General features: G+C 46.4%; 1 protein-coding gene across 7 annotated transcripts in view; it reads right to left on the minus strand.

Annotated features, from left to right (window-relative positions):
- Window positions 1–18,174, minus strand: part of nrcama (neuronal cell adhesion molecule a) — a 478,378-nt gene that overhangs the window by 371,286 nt on the left and 88,918 nt on the right. For 4 of the 7 annotated variants that reach the window (XM_038780570.1, XM_038780574.1, XM_038780575.1 and 1 more), the window contains one exon: window positions 5,503–5,591. The exons of the other annotated variants lie outside the window; for them this stretch is intronic. The gene's annotated coding sequence lies outside the window, so the exon portion shown is untranslated. The remainder of the gene's footprint in view (window positions 1–5,502; window positions 5,592–18,174) is intronic. 7 annotated transcript variants of the gene reach the window in all.

Consider the following 18,174-nt stretch of genomic DNA (forward strand, 5'->3'; position numbering starts at 1 on the left):
TATGGGAGGTGCTGGGATGATTTGGGTTCAGTAGGTGCTTTATCAACTGGCTCAGGCTGTTGTACCAGGCCCTGGAGGCTAGTGTAAGGACGAATAGGACGATCTCCGACTATTTTAGTCTGTACCAGGGGACAAGACAGGGGTGCCCCCTCTCCCCACTGCTGTTTGCGTTAGCTATAGAGTCGCTGGCAATTGCTCTGAGAGCTTCAAGGGGCTGGGTCAGGGGGGGGGGGGGGGGGGGGTGGAACATAGAGTCTCGCTGTACGCGGACGACCTGCTCTTATACGTATCAGATCCAAGGGCAGGGATGGGTGAAATTATGCCGATTGTGGGGGAATTTGCCGGTATAAACCGAATATGACAAAGAGTGAGATGTTTGTAGTCCAGGCGAGGGGTCAGGAGGGTCAGCTGAGGCAGCTGCCGTTTAGGTTGGTCGGGGACAGTTTCAGATACTTAGGGATACAAGTGGCGCGCGACTGGGGGTGGTTACACAAGTTGAACTTGTCCTGGTTAGTTGAACAGATGAGAGGTGAGTTCGGAGATGGGATGCGCTCCCGCTGCCGTTAGCTGGGAGAGTGCAGACGGTCAAAATGACGGTCCTGCTGAGATTTTTATTCGTAGTTCAGTGTCTCCCAATTTTCATCCCGCGGTACCTTTTTAAGAGGGTCAATAAAATCATCCTGGGCTTTGTGTGGGCTGGTAAGTCCCCACGAGTGAAGAAGGTGATGCTCGAGCGGAATCGGGGGAGGGCTTGCCCGACCGAATTTCAGTAATTATTACTGGGCGACTAACGTAGCCATGATAGGGAAGTGGATGGTGGGGGCGGGGTCGGTTTGGGAGCGGATGGGGGCAGCTTCATGTAGGGGCACCAGTCTGGGGGCGTTGATAACGGCCCCTCTGCCGTTCCCGCCGGCACGGTACTCCACCAGCCCCGTAGTGGTGGCGTCCCTGAGAATCTGGGGTCAGTGGAGGAGGTACATCGGAGCAGTGGGAGTATCGGTCTGCTCCCCAAGATGTGACAATCACCGGTTTGCCCCAGGGAGCCTGGATGGGGGGTTCCGAGTATGGCAAAGGTGGGAATTGAGAGGATGGGGGACCTGTTCTTAGAGCGGAGCTTCCCTAGCTTGAGGCCGCTGGAGGAGAAGTTTGGGTTGGCAAGGGGGAACGAATTTAGCTATTTACAGGTACGGGACTTTCTATGCAGGCAGGTATCATCCTTGCCACTCCTGCCACTAAGGGGGATCCAGGATAGGGTAGTGTCTCGGGGATGGGTGGGAGAGGGGAGCATCTCAGACATCTACAAAGAACTCATGGGGGTGGAGGAGACGCAGACCGAGGAGCTGAAGCGTAAGTGGGAGGAGGAGCTTGGTGGTGAAATGGAGGGTGGTTTATGGGCGGACGCGTTGAGCAGAGTCAACGCGACCGCAACATGCGCCAGGCTCAGCTTGATCCAATTCAAGGTGGTCCACCGGGCCCACATGACAGTGGCCCGGATGAGTAGATCCTTTGGGGTGGAGGACAGGTGTGTAAAGTGTGCGGGAGGACCGGCGAACCATGTTCACATGTTCTGGGCGTGTTCAACACTTAGGGGATTTTGGCAGGGATTCGCGGACGTCATGTCCAGAGTATTGAAAACAAGGGTGGCAATGAGTCCAGAGGTGGCGATTTTCAGGGTGTCGGAAGACCCGGGAATCCAGGAGGTGAAAGAGGCAGACGTTCTGGCCTTTGCTTCCCTGGTAGCCCGGAGACGGATACTATTAGCTTGGAGGGACTCAAAGCCCCCGAAGTCAGAGACCTGGCTAACTGACATGGCTAACTTTCTCTGTTTGGAGAAAATCAAGTTCGCCTTGAGAGGGTCACTGTTAGGATTCGCCCGGAGGTGCCAACCGTTCATCGACTTCTTCGCGGAGAATTAATCGTCAGCAAGGTGGGGGGCGGGTTAGGGTAGTGTCGAATAGGGGGTCAAATAGGCGGGTCTTGGTGGGACGGGAGTCGGAGATTGCACTATGTTTATTGTTCTTTGTACATTGTTTTTATACTGTTGCTGTTTGTAATGCCAAAAATACCTCATTAAAATTGTTTATTAAAGAAAAAGAGAATGAAAGTGAAAGCAGCAGAGAAAGAGAGAAAAAGAGAGGAAGGTAAGAGACAGAAAATGACTGTGGGAGAAAAAGCGACGTGGAAACAAATGAACGACAGAGGAAACGTTGGGTTTATATATATATGCACACACACACACACACACACATGTACATATACACTTATAGATGCACACATGGAAACATGGGAAATTGAGAGTGTGGAAGCATCCTGTGTCGCAGAGGGAAGTGAAAGTGCCGTCTTCTCCCACGATATTTATTCAGCAGCAGATTATCTCACAAGACCCAGCTGGGACACCAAAGCCTCACACACTCCCCAGTGGCTCATCAAAAGACTCCTGACTAACCTGGAGGCAGCTCCTCCCCAAAGACCTACCAGTGGGATCAGGGCTTTGCTGCAATGGTTTGATTAATAAACACTGGAATAAAGCTATTTTTAAATGATGGCTTTTATTACACCATCGGCCAGAAGACCTCTGAGTTCACAGCTGTTGGGTGAGCAAGGTGTGTTTTCTGAAAATTTAGATGACTAGAGTCACGAGTCATCTACATTATTTCAAGAACTCTTTTCAGAAGGTTCAAGACTGCAAGAGCTCACTGTCAACCAGCCACAATACAGAGAGTATTGTGAATACAATGGCTGTAACTGTGCCTTCAAAGTATTAAATTACATTGTTGTTAAAGGACTTGTGGCTTTCATCATCTTCATAAGCATGGATGCCTTCAGTTCCAAATTACATTTGAAGTTAAACAACAAAGACTTATGTAGCACCTTCCAAATAGAGAGATACCGGACAGCTCTTCACGCCAACACTGTTATCAAACAAAAACTGTCACCAAACCACATAAAGGAGATATTCGGACAGCTGAGTAAAAGCACAAGGTTTTTAGGGATCTGCTCTGTGTCCTTATTGTCGTTCGCTTCCCAGATGTTACTAATTAGATTGTAAAGATCAGAAATTACTTATGATTATTTTTTGCCATGCTGTCTGCTTCAAAAGATAAACCAGATCGAACTGGTTATGTACAAATAACTTCAGCCACCAGTGTAGCTGTAAATTGTGGTCCCCTGGACCATTTACACCTAACACATTAGTTCCTAGCTAAGCAGTTAACAGGCATTCATAAATAATACAAGTATAAGATGCATTGGAGCAGAGAGAGAGAGAGAGAGGTTTAAAGGCAGAATGTTTGGGAGAGATTTCTGGACCTTCAGGCCCAGATGTTTGAATGGCTGGCAAAATGGTGGGGCAAAGAGGTTGATACTTCTAATGTGTTCAGCGGTGAATTTGGAATGCCCAAAGATTGAGCATGTAGCAGTGCTACAACACCTTCGCCTGTAGTTTTCGGCAATTCGTCAGATAACTGCTTTTCAAATGTAAGTTCATTGTTGCTGCTTCCGATTTCCAACTTTTTCAATGATAGAAATTCCCCATCTTCACCAGCTTGATTATTGTGGCATGCTGGCACAGTGGTTAGCACCGCTGTCTCGCAGTGGCAGGAACCCAGGTTCGATTCTGGCTATGGGTGACTGTCTATGTGGAGTTTACCTGTGTCTGCGTGGGTTTCCTCTGTGTGCTCCAGTTTCTTCCCACAGTCCAAAGATGCTACAGATTTGGTGGATTAGCCATGCTCAATTGCCCCTTAGTGTCCAAAGGTGTACAGGTTAATTCATAGGGTTGCGGGGATGGGGTAGGGGAGTGGGCCAAGGTAGAGTGCTCTTTTGGAGGGTCGGTGCAGACTTGGTGGGTCGAATGGTCTCCTCTGCACTGTAGGGATTCTCTGATTCTATGCTTCACCTTGTTTCTTCAGTGAATAACAGATTCACATTGACCCAATAGGTCCCAGAGCTTGATCCCTGATCAATGTAGAGTGAGCGGAGTCAGAGGAATCTCTATGGAATAATAATTGGTCTCAGTGCTTCCAACCAGTCAGGAATGGAGGAGAAAAAACATTGACTGCCCCTAGTAGAAAATATGGGTGGCAGATGTTGAGCAAGAGAAGATCGAGACTTGCTGCGTTGTCCCAGCCTACTGATGTTTGCAGTCAATCTGACACATAAATGGCAGCCGGTACCAAAAGCAAAGCGGCGTTATAAATTCACGGTGGGAAGAGATGGGCCAAGAGATTTTACAAAGCAAGAGCAGGCTTCTTTCTTCAGTCATGCCACACAGCACTCCACAACTCAGCCAGGTAGTTGTGGACGATTTAGAAATTCTGAGGAGATGATTTAGCGAGCGCGTTTCAGAGTGTTGGGAGAATCACGATGCCTACACTGGTGCGGTATAAGAGGATGAGGGGAAAGTCGTCAGTAACCACCATTTCCACCGAGCAGTTAATTCTAAAGGACTGACAGAGCGGGAATCGGTTCACCTGCAAAAAAATATAAGCCTTGATATGTTCCCCAAAGAGACCGATAAGATTAAAAAATATATTGGAATTTCCAGTGGCTGACTGAAAAGATCGCACAACACTTCACGTTTCAAGACTTTCACTGAAAAATACAAACTAAAAGCAACATTCTCTAAACACTTCAATAGGCACCTTATACTCCGAAATACAAAAATGATTCCCATTTATTGTTTAAATGACCAAAAGGTCAATTTCCAGCCTAACCTAATCCTTGAACAGGCTTTCATGGTGAGGGTTATTCTGCAGTTTATTTAACTACAGCTAAGCAAACCTTCCCGCCTCTTGGCTGTCTCTCTGAAAAGTGAGCATAATCTGAGTGGTGAACAATAGGAACCAGCTGACTTGTACACACATGCATACATACGCGCACAGGATTGTTGTCCTCTCAAAGTCCATCTACATGACAGCATGAATCACATAAGCCTTGTATATAGGTAAAAATGCTAATTGGCTAATCCTTTAGATCCCAATTCCACTGTATCTTGAAATTATATAGATAGCTGAAAGTCTAACCGTTTACAAAACTTTACATTTCTAACACCTCCCTGCCAAGTTGGAGACCAACAGTCTATTCACGATCAGCACAGCTACTCTGGTCATTGTTAATTGATATTAATATCCTGCACCTTCTTTCTAGTAAGACAACCTGGGCTCCTCTTTAACAATTAACAACCAAGCCACCCAGGCATGTTGTCAGCAAAATTCAACGGTCACATGACCCCTTCAAGCCTCCATTTTACCTTATATTAAAGAGACAGTCCCAGAACATAACAATGTTGCTAACTTTATGTTTGTAAGTCTTTTGCTCTCTTTTGATTCAAGGATGACAAAAAAAGGGTTTGTGTTTGAACAGACAGAATGTTGGTGATATTGTCAGTGAACCGGCTTGAAGCAGTTAATAAGGGAGCTAAATTAATGCCAGTTATTTTAACCCTGGACCCCTCGGTGTTTCAGCCTACCTCAGCGAAACTCAGCATGACTCATTACTCACCTGTAACTTTAACTCTCAAACACCAGCAAACAGTGGATAAACTCTCATCTCCTGAGCCAAAGAGTTCCGCTCATTTTCCAGCCGGGGCACTGCAGAAGAGGGGGAAAAGGCCAACATAAGAGTTTGACGGGATGAGTGTACTTGGGCGTCAGGGTGCTCCAGACAATATTCCATCCATTTAGTGGGAAAAATCACAGGATTTTGTCACTTGACAAAATTTACCTCACAACAGCAAGAGTGGACAATTTGACTCTTCTTGCCCACTGGGCTATTTTGTTCAAATGTTGGTTCCCAATCTAATATTATTGCTCAAGGAAAAATGTAAATAGTTTCATTTTGCTCAGCCTGTCACTCCTCTCCCTCCTTGTACCTCAACCTAGAAAACTCTTTCCCTTCTTTGAAAAGCAGCAGTGCACCACAAGTAGTTCATTTTAAGCTAACAGATCAATGATTAATCTGTTAAACAACCATTGCATTGCGGAAATCAGAGCCGTACTTACCCAAATGAACTCCTCAGATTGACCATGAAAACAAAGTGCCTTGAAAATTGAGTTCTACCTCCCCTCCACCCACCCACACACACACACACAGACACCATGGGATTGGTTAAACTGGACATCAGAGCAAAATGGAATCACAATAACCCAACAATGACAGTAGCTGAGAGACGATTGAATAATTGCCTTCGCAAAGGCAATTAGAGATGGGCAATAAATGTTGGCCTAGACAGTGACAACCACGTCCCACAAATGAATAAAATAATGAATGAGGCCTTATTAAACCGAGCAGAACTTAATGTCGGACTCTATCTAAAGTATATGAAATCTGTTTGTTGAAGTAAAAAAGCAAATCAAATGACTGTAACTGCAAGCTGCTGTTAACTTAAACTGGTGCATCCAATTATCTTAACTCTAATGACAATGACAGATGCATCAAGCCTCTGAACTTTGGCCTCTGAACTCTTCTTGATGCTGATGGCGATACATATGGTATTACAATGTTCCCCATTAAGCTTTATTAAAAGATTTAGACCTATACCAACCAACACATTTGTAACAAAATGCTGCGTACTCCTTTTTTTGAAAAAAAGAAAAAAAAATCAAACTTCACTGACACACTTATTTTGAGTGGTTAATATGTCCAGAGTAGTAATGCAAGTGAGTTCAGATTAAGGCAGATCGATGTTGGTAACAATGATAATAATAATAATGAGCGCCTATTGTCACAAGATGGCTTCAATGAAATTACTGTGAAAAGCCCCTGGTCGCCACATTCCGGCGAGGCCGGTACGGGAATTGAACCCGTGCTGCTGGCATTGTTCTGCATTACAAGCCAGCTGTTTAGCCCACTGTGCTAAACCAGCCCTGCACAACCAGCGAACAACAATGTGACGACATTTTATTTGCGTGGAAATTCATGTGACTTGCGGCAAAGCATCATTACCCGAGAGTTTCCTTGATTGTGAGGCGGCATTAACTCGATACGTCTGCTAAAACACTGGCACTCATCTGCAACAAAAAAACTAGCTCACCCAGATTTCATAGCTTCATAAGATTAATGCGTTGGTTTAGATATAAACTGAAAATTAGGTGCGGTCTGTCCGGTGTTATTTCTGGCGTCTGCCAGCAATTTTATTTGCGACTGCTTTTTTCTCCTCCCCAATTTCTCTTGCTATACTTTTTGTTCATAAATTTAGAGTACCCAATTATTTTTTTTTCCCAATTAAGGGGCTATTTAGCGTGGCTAATTCACTCACCCTGCACATTTTTTAGGATTATGGAGGTGAGACCCCTCAGACATGGGGAGAATGTTCAAATTCCACATGGTCAGTGGCCCAGGGCCGGGATCGAACACGGGTCCTCGGGACTTTACACCACCCCCACTGTCCTTTAGAAGAGCTAAGCAGTGGAAGAGGTCTTCCCGATGGGAATACTCCTGCCCTGCAATAATGATGGATGATGTAGAGTAGCAATAGTGACAGGATACTCAAGATTATGACATGAGTGCAGGAGGCACTCTCTCCATTAGTCACAGAGACTAATGCCCTTTAGACACAAGTCCACTGTAGAAACCGACAGAAATGTCAGTGTAATTTCTGCCAAAGTGCAATCTAAGAAAGCCAAGGTTAAGCTACGACAACAACAACTTGCAGTTATCTAGCACCTTTAGCATTACGAAACATCTCACGGTGTGCTATCAAATAAAATTTGACACACAAGGAAACATTGAGTGCCAAGGTGCCAGGGTGGTATTGACAAAGCCTAGAGCCTGGAGGGGTGGGGGGGAGCCATGCCCATGAAAGTAGGGATGAGGGAGTATGAAAGGGTGGGGGGGTCGGAAGCGGGAATGAAGGGGCCTCCAGACGGTTAGGATCTGAACAGTATAAAGCAACAGCCGTCACCACATTCAGTCCCGTACCCAAGATTGAGCATACTGTCTCGAATATACTACCATTGACCAAATTATCTCCTTGGTTCAATGTAATGTAACCATTTGGCAACTTTTAAATTCCAGTAGAAAGGCATATATCATTTCTTTGCATAATTTGCTTGACGACTGCTTCCCCTAAAAATACTGTTTGGATACTCATACCCACTAAGGAGGCCCTGAGACGGGGGTGGGGGGGCCCTTGGCGACACCATATCGGAGTGTCCTCACTTTGGGGGGGGGGGGGGGGGGGGTGATGCCCGTGTGTGGGGGATGTGGGGGTGGGGGTGCTTCAAGCTCACTTAGCGCTCCGGGCACGCTTTCAAAATGGTGGCCCGATCTCTGAGGAGCTGCTCTGGTCAGTGGGTTCAGCTCCCTAGTGATGGAAAAAATTCAAAGTGTGGGCTAGCCTGGGAGGAAACCTCAGGTACCGAAAAAGTGACTGAAGTGTGGATAGATAACGGTGGGGAACTCGCTGACAGAGCCGGGGCAATACTCCCAGCCAAACCCACCTCAAATAATACTTAGAAACCTTTCCATTAGATCGTGCCCGTAATTGAGTGACAGCATTTAGATGGGAATTAGGGGGGTCCAATGATAGATCCTTAGGGAACTCCAGAGGTAATGGTGCAGGAGCAGAAATAGAAGCCATTTCAGGTGACTACGACTGGATAGGTAAGAAAAACGCTAAGTCAGTGCCACCCAGACGGACTCCAGGTTTGGATCACAGGCCTGGTTTACAGAATGGCACTGGCTGAAAAAGATCCACACAATGGCCCCTTAGGCAGGGGGCAGAGTCTCGAACACAAAGATGAGTGTGGAAATGAATAGATAAGTGAAGCATTAAAGATAAAGGAAAGATGGTTTGATGGAAACGTGTAGATAGTCATCGCAATTCAAAGTTAACAAAATAATGTAATGAGATGAAGTCCTGGTGCATGATTATAATTAACTGACCACATTTCACATGGATTATTCACACAGCTTCATAAACCTCCACTGTGCCCATTGATGCTTTGATCCCCAGTGCTACAAACCATTAATTAGAACACCACCACCTCTGCATTTTATGGTGCATCAGTCTGGAAAGTTGGCAATAGTACAGACAAGAGCGGGATAAGACAGCTCCCCTGTGTTTCAGGCCGCAGTGTCATTAATATCAAACCTTTCAACATCCCAGGCCATGGCACACAGTGCTGGAGGGTTCCCCCCCCTTTCAAATGTTAAAGAGCAGCCGTGACGGGAATGAAATTGTAGCAGCTTGAGGTAGCGTCCGCTTCAAAGCTCGGAGATATCGTCTGGTTTGTCAAAGGCTGAACGGTTCAGTAAAGAGGCTGTGGCCACTTTGCGGGAACTCGGGGAGGAGCAGAACCCGGGCTGCTGGCAGTTATTATCTTGCCTATTGCCTCGAGCCGAGTCGGTACTTTCAACTGCAACCCAGCAGACAAAAGGGTATTTGTGATCAAATCCCCCCGTGGGCCGAACTGTCAGATCTTCTGGGGCGAACGAAAGTGTTCTCATGTATCGCTGACACTTGTGTACTGGCAAAATACGACCAGATACTGTGCACTGGTGTCACATCAGACGGAACCTGCAGATCAGAGCTCAGAAGAAATGGAACACGGCCCACAGTCCTTGAAGTGTAAAAAGAAACCTTTCCCTCTGTTGTACCTTATTGTATGATAAACATATCCTTCAACTCTACTTACAGCTCGTTATTCTGCTGTGTGTACAGAAGGCTAGTGATTAAGGTCAATTCTTCAGGTGTGAAATCCAAGGGGTCATCTGATATGTGAGGCTGTGTGTTAGACGGTTCAGTGATTCAGTCTGGGATGTGTACTCACCCCACCTACTGCAGGCCCAGCCTGCTGCCTTACTAATCCAAGGCCCTCCAGCAGAATTCACCTCATGCAGCCAGGCAGCCCAACCCCCCCCCCCCCCCCCCCCCCCCTCTCTCTCTCTCTCTCTCTGGATCCCTTGCCCCTCTCCATCCTCATCTCCACTCTCTGGCCTCTCTCCACCATCTTCTGTTATCTCAAGCCTCCTGACCTCCTTGATCTCCCATTCAAGTAAACTGCGATAATAGATGGAGTATTTTATACCTCTATCGTGGAGAATTTGGAGTGTGGAAGCTTTATCTAAAGGTTCTTTCCAGCAGAGTATGAAAGATAAATGTGTTAATTTTACAAATACATCAGAATACCAGAATGCCCAGATTTCACTTTGGGAATGGCAGTTAGCATTGTTTTACAACAAGTTGGGATCATTCAGCTTTGCCACACAAACCTCAATTAAACACCATGAACTTCCCAGAACAGGAATCATTTCCCAACCAACATCCAGTACAGGAATCATTTCCCAACCAACACCCAGAACAGGAATCATTTCCCAACCAACACCCAGTACAGGAATCATTTCCCAACTGACACCCACAGTACAGGAATTATTCCCGGATGGACAATCCGGGACAATAGGGGTTGGTTTAGCACACTGAGCTAAATCGCTGGCTTTCAAAGCAGACCGAGGCAGGCCAGCAGCACGGTTCAATTCCCGTACCAGCCTCCCCGAACAGGCGCCGGAATGTGGCGACTAGGGGCTTTTCACAGTAACTTCATTGAAGCCTACTTGTGACAATAAGCAATTTTCATTTAATTTCACAGTAAAACCTGCTCTAAATTTGAACATTAAATTTGTGTCCTAAGAATTTGCCGTTGATATGTTCACTGTCTTGGAGAGGACCTGGGAAAAATTTCTAAACCTCACAAAATAACATGAAGGACTGAATTTTCACAGCCAGGATGACTCGAGAGCCCTTTTTAAAAATTGCAGGCAGGTCCCACTTCCAGGATTCATGGCCCCATTCCCAGGCTGTCTGATTTTCAGGAGTGCCTTTTTATGGATGCGGACTAGTTTCAGGAGTGCCTTTTTATGGATGCGGACTAGTTTTCGGCAAAAGTCCTCATCCGGAGCTCCCAACCTGGTCAGCTCCATTGTTGAGATAGGCATGCCCTAAGCCCTCTGAAACTTTCATGGAGTCAGGTCAGGTTTACGAGAAGTTCAAGGTTCTTCGAAGAGTTACGCTAGTGGGGGAGGTGGCCCGGGGAGGGGGGGGGGATCATTTCTGAGGGGGGGGGGTTGCGGTGTCGTTACAGGCTGGAGTTGAGCCAGCTGACCCCAGAGGCAGCCATGGGCTGCCAGGTCGTGGCGGGCTGAGGGGATCTTTTAAAAGGCGAGTTCTAAAGGTCGACCTTATGACCTGTATGCCAAGTTAAGGCCCCCGCCCACTCCCCAAGGCCCACATGGCCCCCTATGCAGGCTACAGTACTCCACCCATTCCTCATGACCCCACATGCTTCTTATGCTAAGCTATTACCCTGCACTCATCCCAGGCCCCTCATAGTTCCTATGCCAAGCTAGAGCACTTCCAAATCCATTGATCCACTATCCAAAGTTTCAAATCAATGAATCCCCTATTGACAGTACGGTGTGAGTAATAACTCCCACGAGAAAACCATAATCGATCTCCCTTTGGGGCTGTGGAATGTGAGCTTCCCCAGTAGTGGGCGGAGGCCAACCCAAGATCGAGCACAAAAGCCGGCCTGAGCAGGGATCGGTATGTTGGCTGTCCCAATGGGGATTGTGAAGTGTTAATAAATAGTTACTGCCGTGGCAGACTTTGTTACTTTAAATAAATCCATTGCTGTTTCTTCCGTTGGCTCCCTGGTCATGAAAGTGTATAAAAAAAACTTTTTAAACAGTCATTCAGAATTACTTTCTACAATGTTAAAAAGTCATTTCACTATAAGACAATAAAAATACCCACCATCCAGACACTTTAAATATCAATAACAAAAAGTGAAAAGCCTTAAACCACAACCTACTGTAAATAAACATTGCACAATTGACCACAAAGATCAGAGAGCCAGAGATTACAATCAAGCAAAGTTGCCTCTGGAATGTAACATATATTCTGGTCATCAAAGGGTTCATTGGTTCCATATGTCCATAGTGGGTCAATGGGCATGGAGGCTTGGCACAGAGGGGATGATGGCCATGGCAGGCAGGTGGAGTGCCATAGTTTGGCATTAGGAGACGTGGGGTGTGGGAGAGGCGATGGGTGATGGGGCATAGCCTGGCCATGGGGGGAGGGGAGGTATACGGTATAGACTGAGCATGGGGTGTGTGTCGGGGTGAGAGCTGAAGGGCCCCACTACTTAATCAGGGCAAATTCCCACAGCGCCAAGGCAGGCCTTTGAAACAGCACCCGGCTGCCCATGGCTGCCTCTGGCCCAACTCCAGCCTGTAACCCCATCGCACCTCCTCCCCAAGCAATGCAGATCCCACCTTTCTCCTACTACCACGAGGAAGGGACCATTTCTGAAAGTACAAGAACAAACCTGCTGAACGGTAAGGGCAGGAAACAATGAGACAAAGAAGGTTTGTCACCTATGTTAGGCCAATTGGGAGTGGGGCTTTCAAAGGACATCTTTCTCTTCATCATAGTAAGGTTTACATGTTGTTGAATATATTGTCAAGCTAATAATCTTCAATTATTAGTTACGTAGAACATCATTGAATTTGGTTGTCAACCCGAAAGGGTCAACCTGGATTCTCCAGAAGTTACCTCAACACTGTCGTGAGCAACGAATGCGAGAAAAATCAATGTTAAAATAAACTGCTGTTTATTCAATTTCTTCGAAAATTTGTTTCTTAGTTATTAAAATATTGGAGACTCGCTGGAGGGGGGGGGGGGGGGGGGGGGCGGAGTTATTTATCCAAATGAGATGATCGATTATGTGATTAAACCCCCAAACGCAGTGGGCAACCTTTCTCTAGATTTGTTATGTTTACATCCTCTTTCTTGAGGAGAAACTACTTCTCCCAAAGGGTTGTGAATCTGTGGGCTCCGCTACCCCAGATTGCAGTGGACGCAGGGACAGTGACTATGACTGATTTTTAATTGGTAATGAGTTGAAGGGTTATGCAGGATGGTGGAGTTGAGGCCAGGATGGGATCAGACATTTTTATAAATGTTTTTTTATTGAGTTTTCATATTTTATATATGACAAATTACAAGTTATTAGAGAGAGAGAAAAAAAAAAGGAAAACACAAAAATTTAACATGAATATTTACAGGTAAGCATCTTCATAACAATAATTGAGGCCGCCCCCTTTAGCCAGCATACATATTTTACATTCCCCAATATGGCCGAGGCACATGTTTATAGGCATTTATTTATAGTTTGGTTTTGGGCCTTGGCTTGCCATCAAACCCCCATACCGAGCCCGTATCCCCCCCCTCCCCCCGGCTACCTTCCCCCGATTCCCGTCCATTTTCCCCTGGTTCTTGGCCACCCGACTATTCTTCCTCATGTACGTTGGCCACAAACAGGTCCCGGAACAGTTGCATGAATGGCTCCCACGTTCTGTGGAAGCCGTCGTCCGACCCTCGGATGGCGAATTTGATTTTCTCCATTTGGAGAGATTCCGAGAGGTCGGACAGCCAGTCTGCAGCTCTGGGTGGTGCTGCTGACCGCCAGCCAAACAGGATTCTACGGCGGGCAATCAGGGAGGCAAAGGCAAGGGCGTCCGCCCTCCTCCCCAGGAATAGATCTGGCTGGTCTGAAACCCCGAAGACCGCCACTATCGGGCATGGCTCCACCCTCACCCCCACCACTTTGGACATAGCCTCGAAGAAGGCTGTCCAGTACTCCACAAGTCTGGGGCAAGACCAGAACATGTGGGCGTGGTTGGCCGGGCCTCTCTGGCACCGCTCACATTTGTCCTCCACCTCCGGGAAGTACTCATACGGTTTCTCGTTAAGTGGGCTCTATGTACCACTTTTAGTTGCGTCAGGCTGAGCCTTGCGCACGTGGAGGTGGAGTTGACCCTATGCAGTGCTTCGCTCCAGAGTCCCCACCCTATCTCCATCCCCAGGTCGTCCTCCCATTTCCTTCTTGTTGCGTCCAGTACGGTGTCGTCCCTATCTACCAGTCGGTCATACATGTCACTACAGTTCCCTTTCTCTAGGATACTTGCGTCCAGTAGGTCTTCCAATAGTGTCTGTCGTGGCGGTTGTGGGTACGTCCTTGTCTCCTTTCGTAGGAAGTTTTTGAGCTGCAGGTACCGTAGCTCGATCCCCCCAGCTAGCTGAAATTTCTCTGTCAGTTCGTCCAGTGTTGCGATCCTGGATGGGATCAGACATGATCACTGAAGGCGTTAGGCTCGGGAGGCTAACTAGCCTACTCCTGCTCCTAGGCCATGTGTTCTAGGGATGACATGCTCTGGCTGATTTCGCATTCCAAGGCTTGCTCTGTAGCATTGTAGGTAGCAGATGAGGAACATATCAGCCATGATAGAATGGCGGAGCAGACCCGATGGGCTGAATGGCCTAATTCTGTCCTATATCTTATGGACTTATGCTTGAGCAAACTCACCCTAGAATGACCTCACCAATCCTCAAGGCCCGTGCACAGGCCACTTTTGAAAACCTGCGGCTTCTCCAGGGCAATGAAGGATGGTCAATACGGTTTGGTTTTGCAACGTTGCCCGCTTCCCATGAACAAAATAACAGAAATCTACACCTGTTTTCAAGTCTATCTTTCGTGTCTTTCCATGACAAATCCATTGTGCAGCAATCACATCAGTGTCTCATGGAAAGTTGTCCCCAAAGAATGTCAGGCATTAGTTGGAAGCATCTTAAACATGAACCCAGTGACCCCAGGCTATTGCTGACATTCATACCGATCAATGTGAACCGTCTCAAAGTACTAATGTCAAGGTTATATCGGACAAACCACATGATGGTTTGCAACAGGCACATGGATCTATCACCCTTAGCCTCTCAAGTACCAAGAAGGAGGTGGTGTATATTCACTTGTCAATACATCATTGAGGAGGTGGGCTTTGGAAGAGAAGCTGTAATATGTGTTTAAATAATTATTATTTTGCCAATATCTTCCCCTTGTGGACGGCATCTCCTTGATGCTCAGGTTCCACGGGGCCTGGAGAGTGAACAAAGAGAGGATCAGATTCAGGCTGTGAAGGCTCCCATGGTCAAAGTGCTCCTGCCACTACAACTGCCTGAGCTGGCAAGGAAGAATGGTGAGGTATCAGAGGGCTGCCAGTTGCACCTTAAGCAAGAGCTGTAGAGTGTGGACAATACGTTGAGAGGTTTTTAACCCCGATTTAATAGAGCGCAGCCCACGAGCTCTTCCTTTGCAATGGCCCGCAAACAATCACAAAGCAGACTGGGGCACCCATATATTTAAATGGCAACAAAAAAAAATGAAAGCATTTATTCTGCATATATTATATGACACCCTTGGGTGGTCCCAAAGCACTGTACTGTAGAAAGCTAACGAGCCACTTAGTGAAGTGGACTCACTTCTGTATTGTAAGAAACCGTTAACATTTTTACCCGGTTAAAAAAAAGACCACAAACAAGGTACACAATGCCAAAATAGCAGGTGAATCATGCAAGCATTCTCACTGGGAATTAAGCAATGCTAGGTGAAGCCAAAATAAATAGTGACGTGGCATGAAAGAGGATTATGACAGCTAACAGGCTTTACAGCAAAATTAAATAGATATGCAAGCTAGTAGTATTTGTACCTCCAATGCCACAAGACTCAGCAACATAAGGGTGCACAGTACCCATAAGGGAGCTGCCTTCAGTTCAGCAATGAACATTATATGCAGCAAATAAACATCCTTTTGCGTTACCCAATATTTGTCATCTTATATCTGCACTTATTCATGAACTATGTACAATATTTCTCTTTGCATCACGTTACTGAATTTGAACGTGTGCTGAAAAAAAAAGTGGAACTAAATTGAAGTATCTTGCATTCACCTACCGCCTGTCACACCCTCAGCAGCCAGTGTTGGAAATGTGAGCACAGCAAGATCCCACAGCCTTGACACAAAAATAGCCAGGCTCCATGCCCTGTGGGTGCTGTTTTTGTGAAGAGTGTTGGTCAGAACTCCCTCACATGTGATCTTCAACGTTTATCTGAAGGATGGGTACCTACGACAATGCAGCATTGCATTGAGGAGTGAGCCCAGATGTTGTCTCCTAGAGTGGGATTAGAACCTTGCATCTACTGTCCTGGAAATACTGAGGCAAACTAAAACTTGAAAGACAAACTGACTCTACAAGAAGATCAGTGAGAAATTTGTCAATGTTATGTAGATTTTTCTTGGAAATTAATTACTCCCTCCTCAAGACTCTCATTAAGTTATTGACCTAGAGAAGCCAGCATTCCTCCGATTCCTCATGCAATTGACTATTCCTAATGAGTAGCTTCTTATAGTAAGCACCTTCAACGGAATGTGACCATTGATTTTCTCTTCCCTTAGACTGGAAGTGCAGATATTAATAGATATTAACTGGAGCACCATAAGTACGATCCCGACCCAACTCAGTACAGACTAGGGATCGATTTTGGGACATTGCAAACTGTGACTTTGTATCATTATTATGATACACTTACTCGCATCTCCAAATTTCCTGATGTTCACTAATTCAGAAAACCATTTTACAGTTTTATCCATTTATCACTTTTTTCATAAAAACATGGGGAGGAATTGTCTCGTCCCACTCGTGGTGGCTTTGACAACGGGCGGGAGTGGAGAATCTAGTGGGAGCTAAAACGCTGGAAACCCACGGACGTACAATCACGTTGCACTAATGGGCGGCACGGTAGCACAGTGGTTAGCACAGTTGCTTCCCAGCTCCATGGTCCCCGGTTCGATTCCCAGCTGGGTCACTGTTTGTACGGAGTCTGCACGTTCTCCCAGTGTCTGCAAGGGTTTCCTCCAGGTGCTCCGGTTTCCTCCCACAATCCAAAGATGTGCAAGTTGGATGGATTGGCCATGCTAAATTTCCCTTGGTGTCCAAAAAGGTTCGATAGGGTTACTGGGGTACGATAATAGGGTGGAGATGTGGGCTTAGACAGGATGATCTTTCCATGGGCCTTTGCAGACTCGATGGGCCAAATGGCCTCCTTCTGCACTGTAAATTCTATGATTCTATTCTATGAGTCTTCCAATGGTGGGTTAATGGTGGTCGGTCTTCCTGTTGGCTGGTGGTGTGAATGTTCTTTACATGCATTTGCATCTCATGAATTCTCATTAAAAAAGCTGCCCACCGGAATCCCGTCAGGCCTTCCAAATGTGCACCACGCCAGCGGGAAATTACTCCGGTTTACCAACCCGATTGATAAAGTGGCGAGTATAAGGCGGTCCTTCGCAAGAGACTGCAGGGTGTGTGCAACAAAGCCTTTCTGCCATAATGCTGAGCTGCTCCTGATGCGCTGTGCACCACTCTGCTGGGGTAGACCGGTTACTGCCCTTCATCTCCAGGTCGAGATGGTCTTCATGAACAGCACCGTATTGCTTGACCCATGAACCCTCCTCTGTCACAAATTCCCACTAAGTTCCATCCTTTCCTCCTCCAATAACACTCGTGAGTGTGCAAGATTCCGAAGTATGGTTCACACTAAACATAGTCAAGAACGTAGCTTACACTCCAAGCTCAAAACAATGGGCTGGATTTTAGAGGAATTGTTGACAGCAGTGTTCAGATTCATTTCCCCCACCACTGAAACTGACAGACGAGCATTAATGTTCTAAAGTTGCAGTTTATCACACACGGCTCTACTACAGGTACGACCGTGGTTTCCCCTGTGAGATCGAATTGATTGTGTTCATGACAGAAAAAACAAGTTCGACAGTGAAGCTGATTCAATTAGTAGCAAGTTGGAAAGATTTATTCATGATAACGTATAAAATGTAATAAACAAAGCAGTAACTGACTCGAATAGACAAATCTTATTTCCTGTGCTCCTTGTAGAGCACACTCAGAGCCATCAACCACCCAAATCAGTTGATATGGTTGGAACATTCCCACTCTCACATCTTCGTTAGGAACCCCATCAGAGTTTTAAAAAATAAATTTAAAGTACCCAATTATTTTTTTTACAATTAAGGGGCAATTTAACGTGGCCAATACACCTAACCAGCATATCTTTGGATTGTGGGGGCACGACCCACGCAGACACGGGGAGAATGTGCAAACTCCACACAGTGACCCAGGGCCGGGATCGAACCTGAATCCTCCCCACCGTGTAGCAGCAGTGCTAACCACTGCGCCACCATCCCACCTCTGTGAATCCCAAAATATTCAACACCCAACATGAAATGGCTCGGGTGCAGGGTTAAATTTAATTGCAGCCAAGTTAT

This window comes from Scyliorhinus canicula, chromosome 20 (genome assembly GCF_902713615.1).
Source record: "Scyliorhinus canicula chromosome 20, sScyCan1.1, whole genome shotgun sequence".
Lineage (NCBI taxonomy): Eukaryota > Metazoa > Chordata > Chondrichthyes > Carcharhiniformes > Scyliorhinidae > Scyliorhinus > Scyliorhinus canicula.